Source organism: Lemur catta, chromosome 9, assembly GCF_020740605.2.
Source record: "Lemur catta isolate mLemCat1 chromosome 9, mLemCat1.pri, whole genome shotgun sequence".
NCBI classification, from domain to species: domain Eukaryota; kingdom Metazoa; phylum Chordata; class Mammalia; order Primates; family Lemuridae; genus Lemur; species Lemur catta.
Window position 1 is genome coordinate 68,692,082 of NC_059136.1, and position 18,732 is coordinate 68,710,813.

General features: G+C 33.2%; 1 protein-coding gene across 1 annotated transcript in view; it reads right to left on the minus strand.

The window, feature by feature from the left end:
- The window catches only part of CNBD1 (cyclic nucleotide binding domain containing 1), a 345,001-nt gene that overhangs the window by 236,549 nt on the left and 89,720 nt on the right, over positions 1 to 18,732 (minus strand). The gene's annotated exons all lie outside the window — the stretch shown is intronic.

The following is an 18,732-nucleotide window of genomic DNA, read 5'->3' on the forward strand; positions in this document are numbered from 1 at the left end:
ATTCTCAGAAATCGGCAGTAAGATTGTTTTGCCTAACTCCCTACCTCTCCCTACTTTTAGAATTAGTGTTTATGTGTAAATTAGTTTGTCTTTTACCACAAAACTCCTCAGTATCTCACTCAAAGTCTGCTAGAGGATGGACCCATTTCGAGAGCGTGTTTAGCATGCCCAGAAATGTCTGAATCTCAGCAGTGAACACAATTGAGGCTCCATTGCCACATATGGAACAAGAATATGCACTAGTGTGTGAAGTAAAAATACTATAAACTTTTATAAATACTGTATTTGAAAGTCTTAGAAAATGGTTGGAAAAGAGAGTTGTCATTTTAAGGATATAGAGAATTAATATATTAGGTAACCATGAAAAAATGCAAAAAGACATAAAATAGACTAAAAAATCACTAAAACATTTGTGCTGCTGTATTATGGTTCCAGACTGCAATAGAAGGGAGTCACTTGTAGTTCACAAGTTCACTTGCCTTTATTTAAAATTGTTTTGTTTTTAATTTTCAGTCTAAATTTATCTTCCAAAAAATAATTAACTAATCAACAACTCAGGAGAATAAATAGTAAAACAAGAACAATAAAATTTCTCATATCACATTGTATATTTTTAATCTATTATTTTATATTATCTTGGAATCATGATAATAAAAGACACTGATATGCTCTTTATTATTAATATGGTGAAAACATCAAGGCACTGGGTAAATGGGGTCAACACAAAAATACTTATTTACTGCTGGTGCCTAGAGCTGTGCCTGGCACATAGTAGATACTTAATAAATATTTGTTGCTTGAATTGATTAACAAATGATAAGAGCTCAGTAATTATCTTTAATTGTATTTCCTTTAATCACCCTTCCCAATTTAATTTAATTCAGCTGCCATTGTGCTCCTCATAGCATGAACTAATCCTCAAAAAAACCAAAAACATACTATAAACCATGTAATTCCACTGCCTAAAAATCCACAATGGCTTCCCATTGCAATTAGAAGTTAAAAAAAGAAAGAAAGAAAGAAAGGAAGGAAGGAAGGAAGGAAGGAAGGAAGGAAGGAAGGAAGGAAGGAAGGAAGGAAGGAAGGAAGGAAGGAAGGAAAGAAAGAAAGAAAAGAAAAAGAAAAAATAATGAAAGAAAGAAAAAAATCTCCTTTCCTCACAATTTCCCTCAAAGCTATACCCAGCATCTCTGAGGGCGCAGAGACCTTGTCTTTTTTTTAAGTGTGCTGTTTTCAGCACTTAAAGAGATACTTGATTAGTAACAAGAACTTGATAAATATTTGTTGAACAAATATGTGATAGGAGGTTATTCACAATTATTAATCAGTGTATTTTATGTTTATTTCCCTTCTCCAACAATTTCAAAGGTGGATTTTCCCCTTCCCCATCCCATACAGACAGAAGCAAGACTCAGAAAAGCCCTAATGCCATTCAAGAAAGAATAATTTGATATATGCTGGGTAGGACTAGAGTAGTGAAAGGAAGAAAAGGCGACAGCACAGTGATTCTGCCAGACAGGAAGGAGTGAGCAGAGCAGGATCTGAAGAGAGCAACGGAAAGCTCTTCCCTCACAAGGACTAAGTAGGTGAAGGAGACATTGTGCCCAAATGTCCAAAAGTGTGGACACCCACTCGTTTATTGCCCATGAGCATCTAGCTAACGGATACTCTCCAGAGAGTGGAGGGTTATTTATTTGTTTGGGGGCTGAAACATCAAATAAAAGCCTCACCCTGCAACCAAAATGAAACTGAACAGAACCAAATGGGAATTCTCCTAGGATTTGGGCAGCTGTCTATATATCGCACTGTTATGAATGAGTGAGCAGATTAATGAACAATGAAAGTTGGAACATATTGAGCACAAGTGTACAAACTGAAATAAGAAATTAAATTGTAAAAATATAAATTTGTTATGTGCCTATATAAAATGTATCCACAACTAAAATGCTAAATAACAAACGCCCTAAATATTTATAAGGGAAGTCAAGGTGGAACAAAAATGGCAACTCCAGCAGGTCCCTAGTATTTTTCATTGTAAGTTTTCAGTGTTCACTATATAGACACATATCAATTAATAATGGGACTAGGTTCTGAGAAATGCACTATTATGCAATTTTGTCACTGTGCCAACATCACAGAGTGTACTTACACAAACCTAAATGGCATGGCCTACTATACATCTAGACTATATGGTATAGCCTATTACTCCTAGGCTAAAATCCTGTACATCATGTTATGTACTGAATACTGTAGGCAATTGTAATACAATGGTAAGTATTTGTGTATCTAAGCATACCTAAACATAGAAAAGGTACAGTAAAAATACAGTATTATAATCTTATGGGACCACCATCATATATACAGTCAGTTGTTGACTGCAGCATCATTACGTGGTGCAGAACTGTATTTGTTACTGCTTGACATAGACATTGGCAAAATTTCCTGGTTATAATTATTCAAAATCACTTTTCAAAATAGTAACAAAAGCAGAAACAGCCTTGGTAAAAACCAACAGCTAAATGATGAAATAACACCAAAGATATCTAAATAATACAAAAATATATATAAACACATAGATTTGCAAAGCAGAGATGTGTTTATTCATCCTAAGAAGAGCTTTGTCTTAGCACAAAGTTAGCAGGTGTAGTGTATAGCAACAAAGCCCTGTCCCTTTTCCTCACCTCAACCATATCTTCTCTTCATTCATATGTCACATGTAGCATGCAGTTTTGTTCAAAATAATTTCTGAACTTGTTCTAGTCATAGGCATTGAAGCACCAAAAGGTGCTTATTATTTTTCCTTCTGTGTGAGAGAGTCTTGGATTAGCCTAAGAGATCTGTAGCTTTACCTAATCCAAGGGTGCAATGTTTGGATCCTTCCAGAACATTTCCTTCTTGGCTTAGAGAGCCTTTGGAGGGAGGAAGGAATGGGGAAGAGGAGGTGTTTGGGTTGAGAAAGGGAAGAAAAAATAAGGGCTCTATCTGCAGATTGTTCAAATACATTTTAATGATATTTTACATATGTTAAATATTAACCCTAAACAGGTTTTTCTTCTGATTTGTTAATTTTTTGGATGGACTTATTGATTCTTACATCCTTGCTGCTAGAAAAGGTCTGAAATTAGCTTGCCAAAACACAAACAAAGTTAACAAGACAGGGCCAGGCTCAAATCCTGGCCCAAACACATACAAACTGAGTAACATTGACAGATTGGTAAATTGTTTAACCACCTGGAAACCCAGTGCTCTTGTTTGTTAACATACAACTCACCTAAAAGTTTTGTTGTAAAGATTAAATTCGATTAAAATAGAAGAGCAATTGATATTGATATTCCCTTCCCATACCCCTTAACCTCTTCAAAATAAACAAAATAGTTTTTTTACCATTATAAGAATATATTACTTGAAAATTTATTATATCCATTCATTGAAAACATTTTTATGTGTCCCCCTGTGTACAAGCCATTTGTAAGTTAACTAAAAACTTCGTAAGAATTTGATGAGTAAAATAACACATATCTACAAGTGCTTCTGCTGCTGTCTTAGTAACCCAATAAGTCATGCTTGCTTTATGTTGGAGGTCAAAATCACAGATGCAATTAAAAAAGCAATTAAATGCTGAAAGAACACACGATTACTTGTCCACACCTTAAAATGCTTAACGTATTTTCAAAGTCTAATTTTCTAGAGCTATAGAGGAGATTATTTGTACATCTTTTTAAAATATAACAGTTACTGGATATTTTTTGGATAATTATTTCTAAAAAAAACTCAGCTGCTAACTATTCTTGGGTCGAACTAGTTTCACTTATTTGTGAGTGATTATTTAAATTCCTTATTAAAGAGGAACATGAAAATGAAAGGATATTCTTAGATCTTCTTGGATAAAAACACTAAACATATTATGAGATATGAAAAAATTACACAGAGAAATAATACATTAATGGAGATCAATCACATTTTAAAGAGGCAAATTTAAAGAATACAAGGTTATAAATTAACTACTGAGTAAAAGCAGATGGACTTTGTTCAGTAGTTTTAATTTGTGAATATTGAAAAGTGGAAAGAATGCTCTGAAATCTCTAAAACAAATTCCATTCTGGAGAACGATAGTAAAAAGATTAAAGTTTTTATGACCAAATACTTGCTTTTACTTTAAAATCTTCCTTATTTGTCTTATTAAAAATTTTTCAAATATTAAAATATGTGCAGAAACACTGTATGTCATAAACTTCCATAAATGATACCTGCAAAAATCAAGGAAAAATCTTATACTGTGTGCAATAAATGCTTTCTGGTAGCATCAAGGGATCCCATAATAATAACTGCGTGAGTGGACCTGTATTTTTAAGGCATACCATATTTATACTTTGAGAAAAGTTTGTGTTCTTTGTCCTTGTATTCTTTATCCATTTTTCCCAAGCTTATTCACTGGCATGAATACAGTAAAAATATTAATATTTAAAGATTTTGTTCACCTATAAGCACCAAGTGTAGACATACTTAATATTCCATCGCTAAACAATTGAGCTCAACTCTCAAGTGCATCATCAAATGGAAAAGGTGATGCTTCTATATGCACCCCTGAACAATTATGGCAGCAACCATGTGCATTAAACCTGAGTTGAAAATGCAGCCAATAGAACAATTTTTTCTTATTCTACCTAAATAAAGGAGTCAGGAAATTTTAGATCTGGAAAGAATCTTCACTATTATCTAATCCAAAAGTTTTCTTTACAGATAAAACTCAGAGAGGCCAAAGATAACATCATTTCTCAAATACAGTGGCTAGCACATAAAAAAATAATGATAATCAGGCCCAAGAGAACAAAGCCATTATAAACAAAACAAAACAACAGAAAAACAGACAAGAGAAACAAATCCATAACTCCAGATATGAGAATTATCAGACATGTGCTATAAAATAAACTATGCTTGCTGTTCTTCAAGGAGATAAAAGGCACAATGAGAGCTTCTGCAGAGAACTAGACAATCTATAAAAAGCACATGGAAGAGATGAAATGACAAGACTAAAAAACACAACCAAATTAAGAATTTACTAGATTAGAATAACAGAAGAATAAACATAGATGGAGAATTTATGAACCAAAACTGATGAGGAGAAAATAGCCAGATTGTAGCATGGAGGAAAAAAAGGATAGAAAATGTAGAAGGTAAGAGACATGGAGGATAAGTCTAACATACACGAAATTTGTTCCAGGAGAGGAAAGAGTGAATGGAACAGAAGCAACTTTGAATAATAATGCCTGTTTTTAAGTGACATAAGACAAGCCACAGATTTAAGAAGCTCATGAAATACAAAACAGGATAAATAATATAAAACTTACATCAGGAAACAATCTGGAATTCTACACCCAGACAAAGTATCCTTTAAAAGTGGAGGTAAATAATAACATTTTTAGACAAACAAAACCTGGGGAAGTTTGTTATTGGAAACCTAAGAAAAATACTGAGGGTAATTGAGCTAAGAGAAATTCTAAAGGGTATTCCTCAGACAAATAAAATGAGAGATACAAATAGAAACAAAGGGCAACATAAAATGTAATACTGACTTTATAAAATAATAGCATCTTTTAGATTTTAAACTACAGGGAAATTAAAAGACATGAAAAAATAACATGTAATTCAAAAGGGAAGATAGTGAGCATAATGTGTTCTGAGACTCTTTCTTACCTAGAAAAAGAATAAAAGATTAACATTACACTTTGATAAGTCAAGGATACATGTAGTAATTTTTTGAAAAATGAATAAAAAAGATGTCAAGATAATCTATAATTTTCAAGCTAAAAATTGGATAATCACATAATAAGAAATATGCAAAAGACAAGATAGAAGAAAAATGTAACATACAAAACATAAACAAAAAGCAAGTCAACAATAATAATTGATTTTAACTCAATTATGTTAAGAATTTTAGTAAATGTCAGTGGACTAATGTCTGTAATAAAGGTTGCTTGAGGGATGTGGGGGAGAACCTCATTTCTATAGTATTTTCAAGAGCAACATTTTATTGCAGGTAAAAGTCAGTATAGTCACACTATGCGGAAAAGGGTAAAAAGGTTGGAAAGAGAGAATAAAATTCTCAACATTCAGAGATGATATGATTGTGTATAGGGAAAACCTAGAAAATTACAAATGAATTATTTGAATTAACAAGTGAGTTTAACCAAGTGTTAAAAATGAAGCCAATATACCAAAACCAATTATATTTCTATGTAGCAACAATAAGTAAATCAATTATAAAATTTTTAAAAGATACCACTTCTAGAAGCATCAAAATATGAAACTGCTAGAAATAATTCTAACAAATGATATATGTACATTCTTTTTTCAGAAAACTATAAACTATTCTGAGACAAACTTTTAAAGATTTAAATAAATGGAGGGGCAAGCTTTATTCATAATTGGAAGACTCAGTATTGAAAAGATGTCAGTTTTCCTCAAATCCATATACAGATAATAGAATCCTAGTCAAAATCCTAAATCTTCCTTTCAGAAATTATTATCTGATTCTAAACTTTATATGGAGATTCAAGAGTCATGAATAGCTGTGACTCTTAAAGAGCAAAGTTTGACAATGTTATCAGATATCAAGCCTAACTATAACGTTAAGTAATTAAGGTAATACAGTCTCAGCATAAAACTACACAAATAGACCATGCAAGAGAATAGAGGCCAGAATCATGCACCTCAATATATTGGGAGATTTCCTGTAGAGCAACCATGGTACTGCAGAGCACTGGAAAATTCATGGTCTTTCCAATAAGTGGTACTAGGGCAATACGACATCCACAGCAGTCCCTGTGGACCATGCTATTACAACTCTTTTAATGCTGATTCAATCAACACTCCCCCTTCCAAGAATACAGTCCCTGTGTTAAACCATTGTTAATGAACTGGAAGATAACTATCGACTATCATGAGATTCCTATGTATTCTTTTCTTTGGCTAAGTTCCAAAGTAACTTAAATTTTTCATCATCTGATACAGCTTCTAGAGCGCTCACTATTACGGTTACCTTCATTTGAATGGGCTACAATTTACCAATGTCCTTTTCAAGATGCACAACCAAAAGTGTATACATGCTTTGGATGGGTCTGCTCTGCACTATAGTTTCAGTTGTTATGCTATTAATGCAGGTATATGTTTCTAGGCAACTACATCAATAGATGGCTTGTACTAAGATTATAAACAACTAAAATCCTTTTTTTTCATATGCATTAGTATTAAAATCTATCTTCTCTATTTTGAATTGTAGAGTTGTACAATACTTTTAACTTAAGCCCCAGGGTTTACTTTAAATCCTATTAAATTTAAAAGGAAAATGAGGTATAATGTATAAAGCAGTTTACTATGGTATATGGTTTATAGTAAGCAATCAAAATATCAGCTGTTTAAAAATGTCTATTTTTTCCTTAATAATTTAGGTACCTTCTGGGAAGATGACAAAACTCACTTACATGCAAACACAACAAACCCACACACACACTCAGGCAGTGATTTGTCCATTTTTTTCAAGCCTAAGGTGACAGTGCTGAAAGAAGCTGCCATTGTCAAGAAGTATTCATTGAAATTAACTTTACTTAGAATAACTAATAAAATATAAGCCTACATAGAAATTAAAACTAACTCCATTAATAGCTGTCTCTGCAGACCTCAGTAGTTGGCTAATATTTTCTAATGAATATTATTCTTTGCCGAGAGTTGACTTGCTGGCTAGCAACAATCCCAGTTCACTTTTCATTCCACCGGTGTCATCACTTTAATGTCACTAATGAGGGTACTCACCAATGGACAACTGACTGCACTCAGCAAACATTGCTGAGCTGAAAATAGATCTTGAATAACATTGATCATTTCATTTGCTCTGTCAAACTTAGCTGAGCTGACAGGGTGTACAACAGGGTAGAATAATTATGGAGATGCCTGCAGAGAAGCCATTAGGAGGGTCACACGGCCCTCTGTCAGAGCTTGTTTCCTTTTTCTTTTTCTTTTTTTAATTACTATTTGGGGAAAGCGTGCCTGCATATTTTACATTGAAAACATATTTTCTTACACAATTTTCATTTTCTCTGAAATACCCGGGCCTGGAACACAGAAAGCAAAGATGAATTAAGCTATTTGAAATCTCATCAGCTTACCTCACATTCTTAAACAAATCTCAGAATGGGGCAAACACAATATATTCGGGACCAGTGAACTCACCCTAAACCATTATTTCAAGTTCTGAAAGAAGCTCCATTTAAAAAAATTAATAAGTTCAACATGACTGTATTAAATAAATGAGTATAAAAGCCATTCTGGGAGGTAAGTGGGGATGGAGGATTAAATCTTAATGATTAGAAAAGTTCAGAAGGAAAAATAAATTAGCCCTTTATGGGAATCGTAGAGCATCTTAAAAGCACAACTGTTTGCAGTATTATTCTCCAATTTCCTGTTGATGCAGTTCTAGTCAGCCAAATCCAAATGAATTTTCCACTTGAAATGATTGATTAGCCCTGATTAAGGATACTAATCCTATTTAGTCACTTCTTATCTCAAAGTCCTGCTTGTCATTTTCAAGGCGCAAAGCTCAGGCAAGCCAGCACTGATTGGCTGGTGTTGAGCAGAACATTTCGGATGGTTCAAGAGAAATGAGGACATTGCTCATTGCAAACAGCCACAGAAAGTTTGAGTGCCAGCTTCCCACTCATGCACTCAGCTTTTCGGAAAGGAAGTTTTCATTAAAGGAGGAATTCAAGCTTCACTACTATTGAAATCTGGGCTCTTGTGACAAGCCAGGGACAAGAGGTACACAGCGACCCAAGCTTGCTCAGGGTCAGTCTTGTACCTGCCCCTGCCTGCTACTCACACCCCTCAGCCTTTGACCAAAGGAAAGAACATCTACTGATGATCAGCTGCTTCTTTCATAGGCAATTTTTTAGTACATTTACTAGTTGTATTTTGTCATTTGTCAATTATGTTCTTTACCCATTTTCTCTTTCAGATTCTATCAGCTCCCCATATAATAAATATGCTAACTTTTTTCATATTTGATGGAAATATTTTCTTAATTTTTAAAATTTTGATGTTAGTTAAAGAACTGTGATGACTAGAAGTTTTAAAATGTCCAAATATCCTTTTTTTCCTCTAATATATTTTTATTACTCTCGATCTTAGGATGGACTAAGATTTGAAAACTACTTTGTTTTAGGTTTCCTGGAATTTGATATTTCCCCATACAATACAATTAATCTACATGTTATCTATTTCAGTGATGAGGCAGTGATTCTGAGATGAAGACAAGGGGTAGGTATCAGTATACCCAGGCATAACTAGATACTTAAATGTAATTTGTGATGTTTCTCATAGTATATCAGGTTTTTACATATTAATATAATAAGAGTAAATTCAAAACTATTTCTTCTTTTCCAATGATCTGTTTGTTCAATACTCTATTTTTAGTAAGGATTGTTATAATATAGGTTTTTTAATATTTTCCTATGTATTCTGTGTTCATTTTCTATTGCTAAGCAATGATACCACACACTTAGCAGCTTAAAACAACACACATTTATGATGCCCTAGTTCCTGTGAGCCAAGGGTCCAGACGTGGCTTACTTAATTGGATCTTCTGCTCATGGTCTCAGAAGGCTACCGTCAAGGTGTTGGTGGGGCTGCACTCCCATCTAGAGGATTGACGAGGGAAGAATACACATCTAGACTCATTCCAGATGTTAGCAGAATTTATTTTATTGCTTGTGTATGCCTGAGGACCCCAGTTTCCTACTACTTCTTGGGTAGAGGCTGTTCTCAGGTCACCCAGTGTTCCCTGCCACGTGGCCCTTTCCATAAGCAGTCACACGTGGCAGCTTGCTTTTTCAAGGTGAAGAGCCTTTCCTGCAGTCTGCTAAGACTAAGTCTTATAAAATGTAACATGATGGAAGTGACATCCCATCAACCTTTGCCATATTCTATTGGTTGGAAGCAAGTCACAGATTCCCTCCACACACAAAGGGAGGAAATTGTACGGGTATAAGAGCAGGGACAGAGATCATGAGGGCTATCTCAGAATTCTACCTACCACATACCTGTCTTAAAATGAGTTTTAATATTTTTTCAAACACTTTTTGCTATTTTATGAATTTAGTCTTCTAGTTGTGATTATATAGCTGCTTGAATTTATTATATATTTTAATTTGGGAGACAATGCTATCTCTAAAATATATAATCTTCCTAACCAGAAGCATTATATAGTATAAACATATGCAAATATTCATTTTATCTCTTTGAAATATCATAATTATCTTCACATAGTTCACATATATTCTAGTTGAGGGGCATTTTGTCAAGAATATTTCTGGATGTTAATGGCTAGTGGGAATAGATTTTTATTTATTAAATTTTATGATTATTGCTCATGTATTGAAATATGATTAGTTTATAATCTATATTTATATTAAATATGAGCACCTTTCTGAAATAATTTATTCTTTCTAATAGATTTTTTGATAAGCCCCTTGTGGATTTCTAGAATAATATATTTAATAAAGAGTGTTGATGTTCATTTTCCTTTAAATTTCCTCATACTTAAATCTAAGGAACTGTGTATATGGCTGTGCAGCTGTGTGCTGCCCAACAGAACCAGGGCAAGGGTGCAGAAGGAGCCTGGCAGCCATTCCTGCCCTGCCAGCCAGCAGTGTACCCTGACATAGGGGCATATGAGCATGGAAAGTGACGCCTCCTATCATTCCTGCACTTAGAGGTGGATGCACTTTTTTATAAACTGCCCCAATAGCTCTGTTCTAGGCTAACAACTATTCTGTTACCTCTACCTAGTCTACGCAATATTGAACAAGTTGTTTAACCTCTCTGTGCCTAAGTTTTTTTTATCTGTCAAATAGGGAATATAATAGTACCCACTGCAGAGATTGTTAATTTGTATAAGCTAGCAGTTCTTGGCTCCCAGTATTAATAAGTGATCAGTAAATATTAGTTATAATTGTTTTCTATGTTGTTATTGTTTTATTCTCCTAGAATTTTCCAAAGAAAAAGGAAAAAGAGAGAGCAAGAGAAAGAGAAGAAGAAAAGGAAGGAAAAGGAAGCAGGCAGGAAGGAATGGAAGGAAGGATGTAAAGAGGGAGGGAGGGGTGGAAGGAGGTAGGGAAAGAAGGAAAGGAAAAGTAAAAAAAAAAAAATTTACCTTAAAATATCCACAGGTATATCCAGAGTTTATGGGGTCTGAGACTTACACAATATCAAGTACCTCTTTAATAAAAATAATGTACTTGTGCAAAATTACAAAAACATATGATCATATGAATACATTGCTATTTCCACAGTTATAAGAAATTATAAAAATGTAACAAGTATATTTATAATTCTATTCTATTATATTTCACATTATATATTATTAAATTTATATATTTGTATCATGTTTGTTGTATAATTATTATTTCTAACACATAATTGTTTGTGATATTATATATCTACCTATCTAGGGGCTTCCAACTTTTTTCTCTGAAAACAGATCAATTTAGCAGTGTCTGTTGACCATAGAATATTTTTAAGTGTTATTTTACAGAAAACTCCCCAAAAAGAATCTTGGCTCCTCATTGTCCAATCTATCTTTAATCCATTCCAATCAAGAGTTCTTTCCCACCATTTAACTTTTGTTGAAGTCACCAATTACCTCATCTTTCCCAAACTGAAATCTATTCACACTCAAAACACCATTGGATACAGTTTATTACTTAGCTCCTTTCTTTCCTCAGACACACCCTTCCAGAACCACTCCAGGTGATTCTATCTGGGTCCATGGTTTTAAATACTACCCATGAGCTAATGGCTCCTTTTTATCTCATGCCCCAGGTCCTCACCTGAGCTGCAGGTGCTCATAGTTGAATGTCAAATCAATGTCTCTATTGAGATATATTTGGTAGACAAATTGAAAATTAGCATCCAAGACAGATCCTTTGGTGTCTCTGTCCCCCAAAACTCTGTTCTTCTTCAGGCCTTCTCCCTCTCGGTAAATGAAACTACCACAGCTTGAGTCAAAAAGTAAAGTGGTAACATTAACTCTTAATTTCTCTTTCTCACAAGCCCCACATCCAATTCATTAGCAAATCCTCTGGACACTACCTACCTACAAACCTGAATACTTCTCACTCTCTCTAGCACTAGTTCAACCTTAATAAAGTCCTTGTCCTCACCACCCTCCCAGATTACTGGAATAGCCTCCTCCCTGGTGCCCCTGCTTTCTTCCTTCCTCCAGTGTAGTCTCTTTACACGGTAATGGTCAGGACACGTCTACACTTAGGTCAGGGTGTTCCCTTCCTACTCAGTATCTGTCAACAGTTTTCAAATCCAGTTTTCTACAAACAATAAAGTAATCTGGCCCCTATACACCCTTCGTCTCTCAGCTAAGGATGCTTTCCCCCTCCCTTACTCTACTCCATTCACACTGGTGTGCTTGCTCTGCTGCAAATAACCTAATTGCCACCTCAGCCTTTACACTGGCTGTTCCCTCAGGTGTGCTCCCACACCCCTACACCTACACCTGCTCAGCCCTTACACATCATGTGGTTATCCTTTCAAATGTCACCTTCCCCCTCCTTTTCTGAACACACATGCTACATTTAAAGCAATGGGAATGGATGAGATTGTCCAGGAGTATAAATAGCTCCTAAATTATAATTCTGAAAAATAGTGGAAAATGATCACATTGGCTCAAGTCTAACCACTGATAAAAATGGGCCTCAATGATCAGAAGGCACAAAGAACAGGCTCAAGTGTAGCAACGACTCTCCTGTAACCCTGAACTTCAGTTGGATGCTCCACTTGCATTATAATGAACATCAGTGATGGGCAACATTTCCATGACGCGGTATAGTCAAGGCAATGATTTAATACTTTTTAAATACTAAAACTTTACAATGTGTGCTTAAGACATCCTGCCTTCACCGTTTTTTCCATCACTAATTCCCTGACAGAGACACTGTTGACTGACTATACAAATGCCATTTCCAACCCCCCTCTTCCCTTGCCATTTCCCATTATAGATTGATGCTGGAAAGGCACATTTTATTTATTTTTAAACTTCTTTAAAGCTAGGAGCAATCACAAGACTTAAGTATAAAACGTAATCAGAAACATGCTTGACGAAGAGGGCTTCTGGAAAATGAAAGTTTTCCTTCAATAAAAGGAAGATATGACTGACATCATCCTTCCTCTCCCTTCTTTGAACACAGATGTTACGGCTGGAGCTGTATTTCCCTCCATCATGTCCTGAGCTCTAGCCAAAGCACTGCCCAGCTCACTTCAGATAAAATGCCAAATGTATGCCGTTTTACTAAGAACTCTAATGATACAATGCATCTCTGAATAAATTCTGAAGAGCATCAAAGTATACTGCTAATTTTTAATTCAAAAAATTTTTAGATCTATCCAATTATCTAGTCCTTCACTTTTGTTATATTATATATTTTTCTGATTTAAAGTATCAGGCAGATTAGAAAGAGGAGATAAAGAAACAGTAAAAGGAAATGTAGTATTGAGACAAGAGAACATAAAGAAACAGGTGATTTCTATATGCCTGGACAGATGTCTGGAATTTTACAATTTTTCTAACCCTTCACTACCTTTCAAAAAGTAGGGCAATCTTTAAATATGAAGTACTAGGGTATTTCATAAGAATTTCAAGAATATCTAAAACAGCTTCTGTTTTAATACTTATTTCTCCCATTCTTCTAGTAGTACCATCAAATCAAAATGTGAGGAAATGTAAATATTCTTACAGCTGTCAAAGTGTTTATATTTTTAAATGGATATTTTAAATCCCATTCAACCACAAACCACTGTGAGACAGTTTCCATGGTTACTTCTATTAAATCTAGCAGCCATAAAACATTTAGCAAGCTGCTTTAAAAAATTAGTGCCATCAAGCATTTTTAAAAATTTGAAATGTTTATCTTGACTACTAATCATCTCTGTTGTGTGACGATGATAATTCTGAAAACCCAGCAGATGTGTTAAATTCAATGAACAATGTACAGCATTCACTAAAGAAAAATGCATATCTAAATTTATTTCCCTTTTATTATCAATTGATTATATTTGTAACTCTAATTACTATATGAAATGCTGAACACACATATACGTGCCTGTCATAGTATATTAAAAAGAAGATAGATGTGGAATAGTTAAGGTCTTCACTTTTCTGGGAAATTATAATTATTTTATTTTTTTAATGGGTTCAGACTTTGTATTTCAGGAAATTAATTTGTCAAAACGAAAATACTTATTAAAAACAAAACCTTATAATCTTATAATTTAAATATAATTATACCAGAAATTAATCAACAATAAGTCAAGATGTAAATAATAATGGCATAAAATTATTTCCATAAAACTTTTCTCCCAATGATTCAATTTTTTTTTCAAATAGTATTAAAAGACTTTTAACAAAATACTGTAAGAACCTTTTTCACCCTTCCTCTGGTCTCTCTCATACAGGGCAACCACTTTTGACTGTTTTAGCTGGGTTGTTGTTTTTGTTTTTTTTTGGCATTGACACATCACCAGATTTCTAAATAATATAGCATAACCTATTATCACTTGATTAATCAATTTTAGATTTTATTTATTGCCTTCATATCAGGGTACAGGAGGTTTTTTTATCTTCCTTATACTGCTTTACCACTCCATTACCCAATTTGTTTATGTAATATAACTACACAGAATTGTAACTATGCAAAAATTGTGATAATTTTGGTTGACCCTATATTCAATGGCTAAATTAGCATGCCTTTGAACATATTACTCACAAGTATTGAAGATTATCATGAATATAATTCCTTTGTTGTTTACCTGTTTGCTTGTTTGGCTTCTCCTGCATGATAGTGCACTATGCTCCACTGTTTATATAAACCAGCCTGAAATAATAGTTCTAATTGGAACACACCTAGGTTTCAAAATGGAGGGAGAAAAAAAGAGGGAGATTGGGAAATGAGTGGAGGAACACATCAAGAAAAAATTTTCAGGACAAATAAATGCTTTTGTTCTTCCCAAATCACTTTCTATTTATCAAGTGCCTTATTAATGTTTTAACTTAGAATAAAAAGATGTTAAAAAGCATTCTTTTTAAAAATGCCAATCAAAACCACAATAAGATACTACCTTACACTTCAATAGTTATTATGAAAAAGTCAAAAGATAACAAGTGTTGGCAAGGATATAGAAAAGGGGAACACTTGTACACTGTTGGTGAAAATGTAGATTGGTGCAACCACTATAGAAAACAATATGGCAGTTCCTCAACAAATTAAAAATAGAACTACCATATGATCCAGCAATCTTACTTCTGGGTAAATATCTAAAGAATATAAAATCACTCTTTCTAAGAGAAAACTGCACTCCCATATTTATTGCAGCATTATTCATAATAGCAGAGATATGGGAACAGCCTAAGTGCCCATCAACAAATGAATGAATAAAGAAATGTGGAATATATAATAGAATATTATTCAGCCTTAAAAAAAGAAGGAAATTCTAGCATTTGTGACAGCATGGATGAATCTAGAGAACTTAATGTTAGTGAAATAAACCATACATGGAAAGTCAAATACTGCATGATCTCATGTATATGTAGAATCTAAAAAAAAGATTCAAATTGTGAAATTTGAAAGAAAATTGAAATTTATTAAGAAAGTAGATATCAAGTGCTCTCAACACACACAAAAAAGGGTAACTGGGTGAGGTTATGGATATGTTATCCATACCTTTGATTGTGGTAATCATTTTATAATGTATATGTTTTTCAAAACATCATACTGTACACCTTAATATATATAATTTTTGTCAATCATACCACAGTAAAGCTGGGAAAAAAAAATACCCCCCAAAAAATGTTATCTTCTCATTTATACATAGAATAGTCATTTTGTTTAGACATGTTATAATATTCCAGTATTACTCTTCTGCTTCCTAATATTGTTTCTAGACCAGAAGTGATTACTGGAACAAGACCCCTAAATTCATAAAATAGCCACATAGGTCTCATATTTCATTTGAAATGTAAATCCATAATCTGGAGACTAGGTAGAATTTAGAATAGATTTTCTTTACATGTATGTTAAAGATTAGAAATATCACATTTTCCCTTAAAGTAACTGTTTCAACAAGTACAGGTACTTTATACTCTTAGCAATCAAAAAAAAAATAAAAGAAGGAAAGAAAAAAAGAATGAAAGAACAAAAGGAAGGAAGGAGGGACAAAGGGAGGAAGAAAACAAAAGAAATACTCTTCATTCTAACTCTACTAATTGCAAGGTAGTGGCTACTATAAAAACAGAATTTGGTCCTCCCATTATCACATAGTGTTTGTAGTTCTCACTGATTTGTGAGTGATTAAAAAGATCTTTTTAATAGAATGCTTTTGTAACATCTATTTATTTTAATTTAAAACATAAGCAAAACATTTGGCCTTAAATATTGTAGAAGGTGATTTGGAAGAAAAAAACTTTACACTTTGTAAACCTATTTTAAAATACAATGGTACTCCTCTTGGAGAACTTAGAAAATGCTCCCTATAGAAGAAGAGATATTAATCAAAATTGGAATCATAGAGTTTCACTATTTCCCTTTCTTTCTTCCTCAACAATCTGTCCTCCATATTCTGCACTTCATTCACACTGCCCAACAATTTACCCCAATATACACAAAAAGAAGTTAACCTCTTTTTTGTTTCTTAGTAGTCATTTTCTACACATTCAGTAGTTTTATTTAAAATGATTTAACTTTTGATTTACTAAAGACTTCTTTTATCCTCACAAAACAATTTCTGAAGATCACGCTTATTTGCACAGTCACACGTAATAAGCCCCCATTCAAAAACCATAGAAATTGTTGCAGAATTATCTAAGTTACAAAATTCTCTCTCACTGTTAAGTGAAGAAGTCTTTAAAACAGACAAAATGAAGCTGAAAGTATCAAAATGTTTTGCTTCATCATCACTATAAAAATCACAGATAATCAATTACTTTCTTAGATTCTAAAAAGATATTCCTATATTTTGTATATTATAATAATTCTTGGAAAGCACTCTTTTTGCATGAAATGTTAGAGGTATTCTGTCCTTTAACACAAAGAAAATGTATAATTTGAAACTAAACTATATTTATAATAATATCTGTTTCAATTAATGCTCAAACCAAGTAACTCCAAAAACATTTCAAGAAGTATTTACAAACTTTTAAAATGATAAAGCTGAGGTTTTCTGGCAAGGCAAGACATCCAGCCACACTAACAAAGCAGGTTCACTCGCTAAGATAGCAGTTAGTGTGATTAAGCCTGACTGGTATTCAGGAATTCAAGGAAGAAATGGTTAAAATGGTAATTTGATTCTTGAATTAAAATTTGACTTAGGAAACATATGATCTAATTATAGTTTTGCAAAAATAAGTCTCTAAGGATAAGGAAATAAAGCAAAAAGTGAAAGTGTAAAATAGTATTTAGACATGTGGCACAGTTTTTAGATTTAACACAATAAGGAAATAAAAATAAGATATAAAATAAAGTAGATTTTAAATTCTATAATTACACTAGAAGATGATTATTTTACATATTCCAGACAAATTTAAAAATATATTTTAATGAAATGTTCTATGGTTATTCTTTATGTTACTGCATTCAATCTTTTAGATTCAGAAACTCTGCACTATGAGCCCCTCATCAGCAGTTGGTATGTATTTTTCATCTGTTACTTTCAGCAAAATCACTCAAACAAAACAGGTTTAATGAAATAATGAATATTAGTATAATATGTTTTCAAATAGAGCATGATTTGAGGAAAAGCCAGTAATCCTTTTTTCAAAGGATCTGAATTCAAGTTTCACCTCCTTAATTAGGAGCTGAAGGATGCTAAGAACACTAGTCTCAGTTTCATTTTATATAATGGTGATAATTATATCCACTTAAAAGGGTTTCTGTAAGATTTAAATGCTATAATATTTGAAAGTACCTGTGTTCATAATATTGTTCTTTTCCTAAACTGCCTCCCTTCATCCTTCCATTCTTCAAATTTGGAACACAAATTTGTAACTTCAAACAAGCAAGTTTAAGTTGTAAACTTCAAATTGTTTCTGTCTAGTAAAATATTAAAATTTTTGTAGCAACTATTATCAGTTGATATTTATTGAAAATCAACTTGATATTATATTCACTTTTTATGGGTTTTATTTGACAATCTACAGAATTCGAATGGGCAAGATGATTTTCAGTACAATGATTTCAGTAATAGCAGTTACAGACAGGCTAGAGTACACATATGTGCTCAACTGGAAATTGGTAAATTTAATAAATTTAAGGGCCTGAGCAAACAATGTAACTAAGGTCATCTGAAGTTTCAAGCACAAAGCTTCCAGTATTTTCATTTCCTTATGGTAGGGCATACCCCTTAGAATCATGTGAGATTGTGTCTATTTTTTTAATGTATTTACCTTATTAGGCTCATCTGAAGAAATCTATTTCTCTTTTCACCAACAGAAAAATACAACTTTCCCATTTCATCGCTCTCCACAATAAATTCTATTACACATGACTACTAAATATTTCATGAGATACGTTTTATCATCAATCTGTAAATTCAAACATGTGTACGCCATTGACATACACAAAGGCTTGCCTTTCTGTTCTTGTCATTTCTGATATAAATAATTTTTCACAAAAAATATTA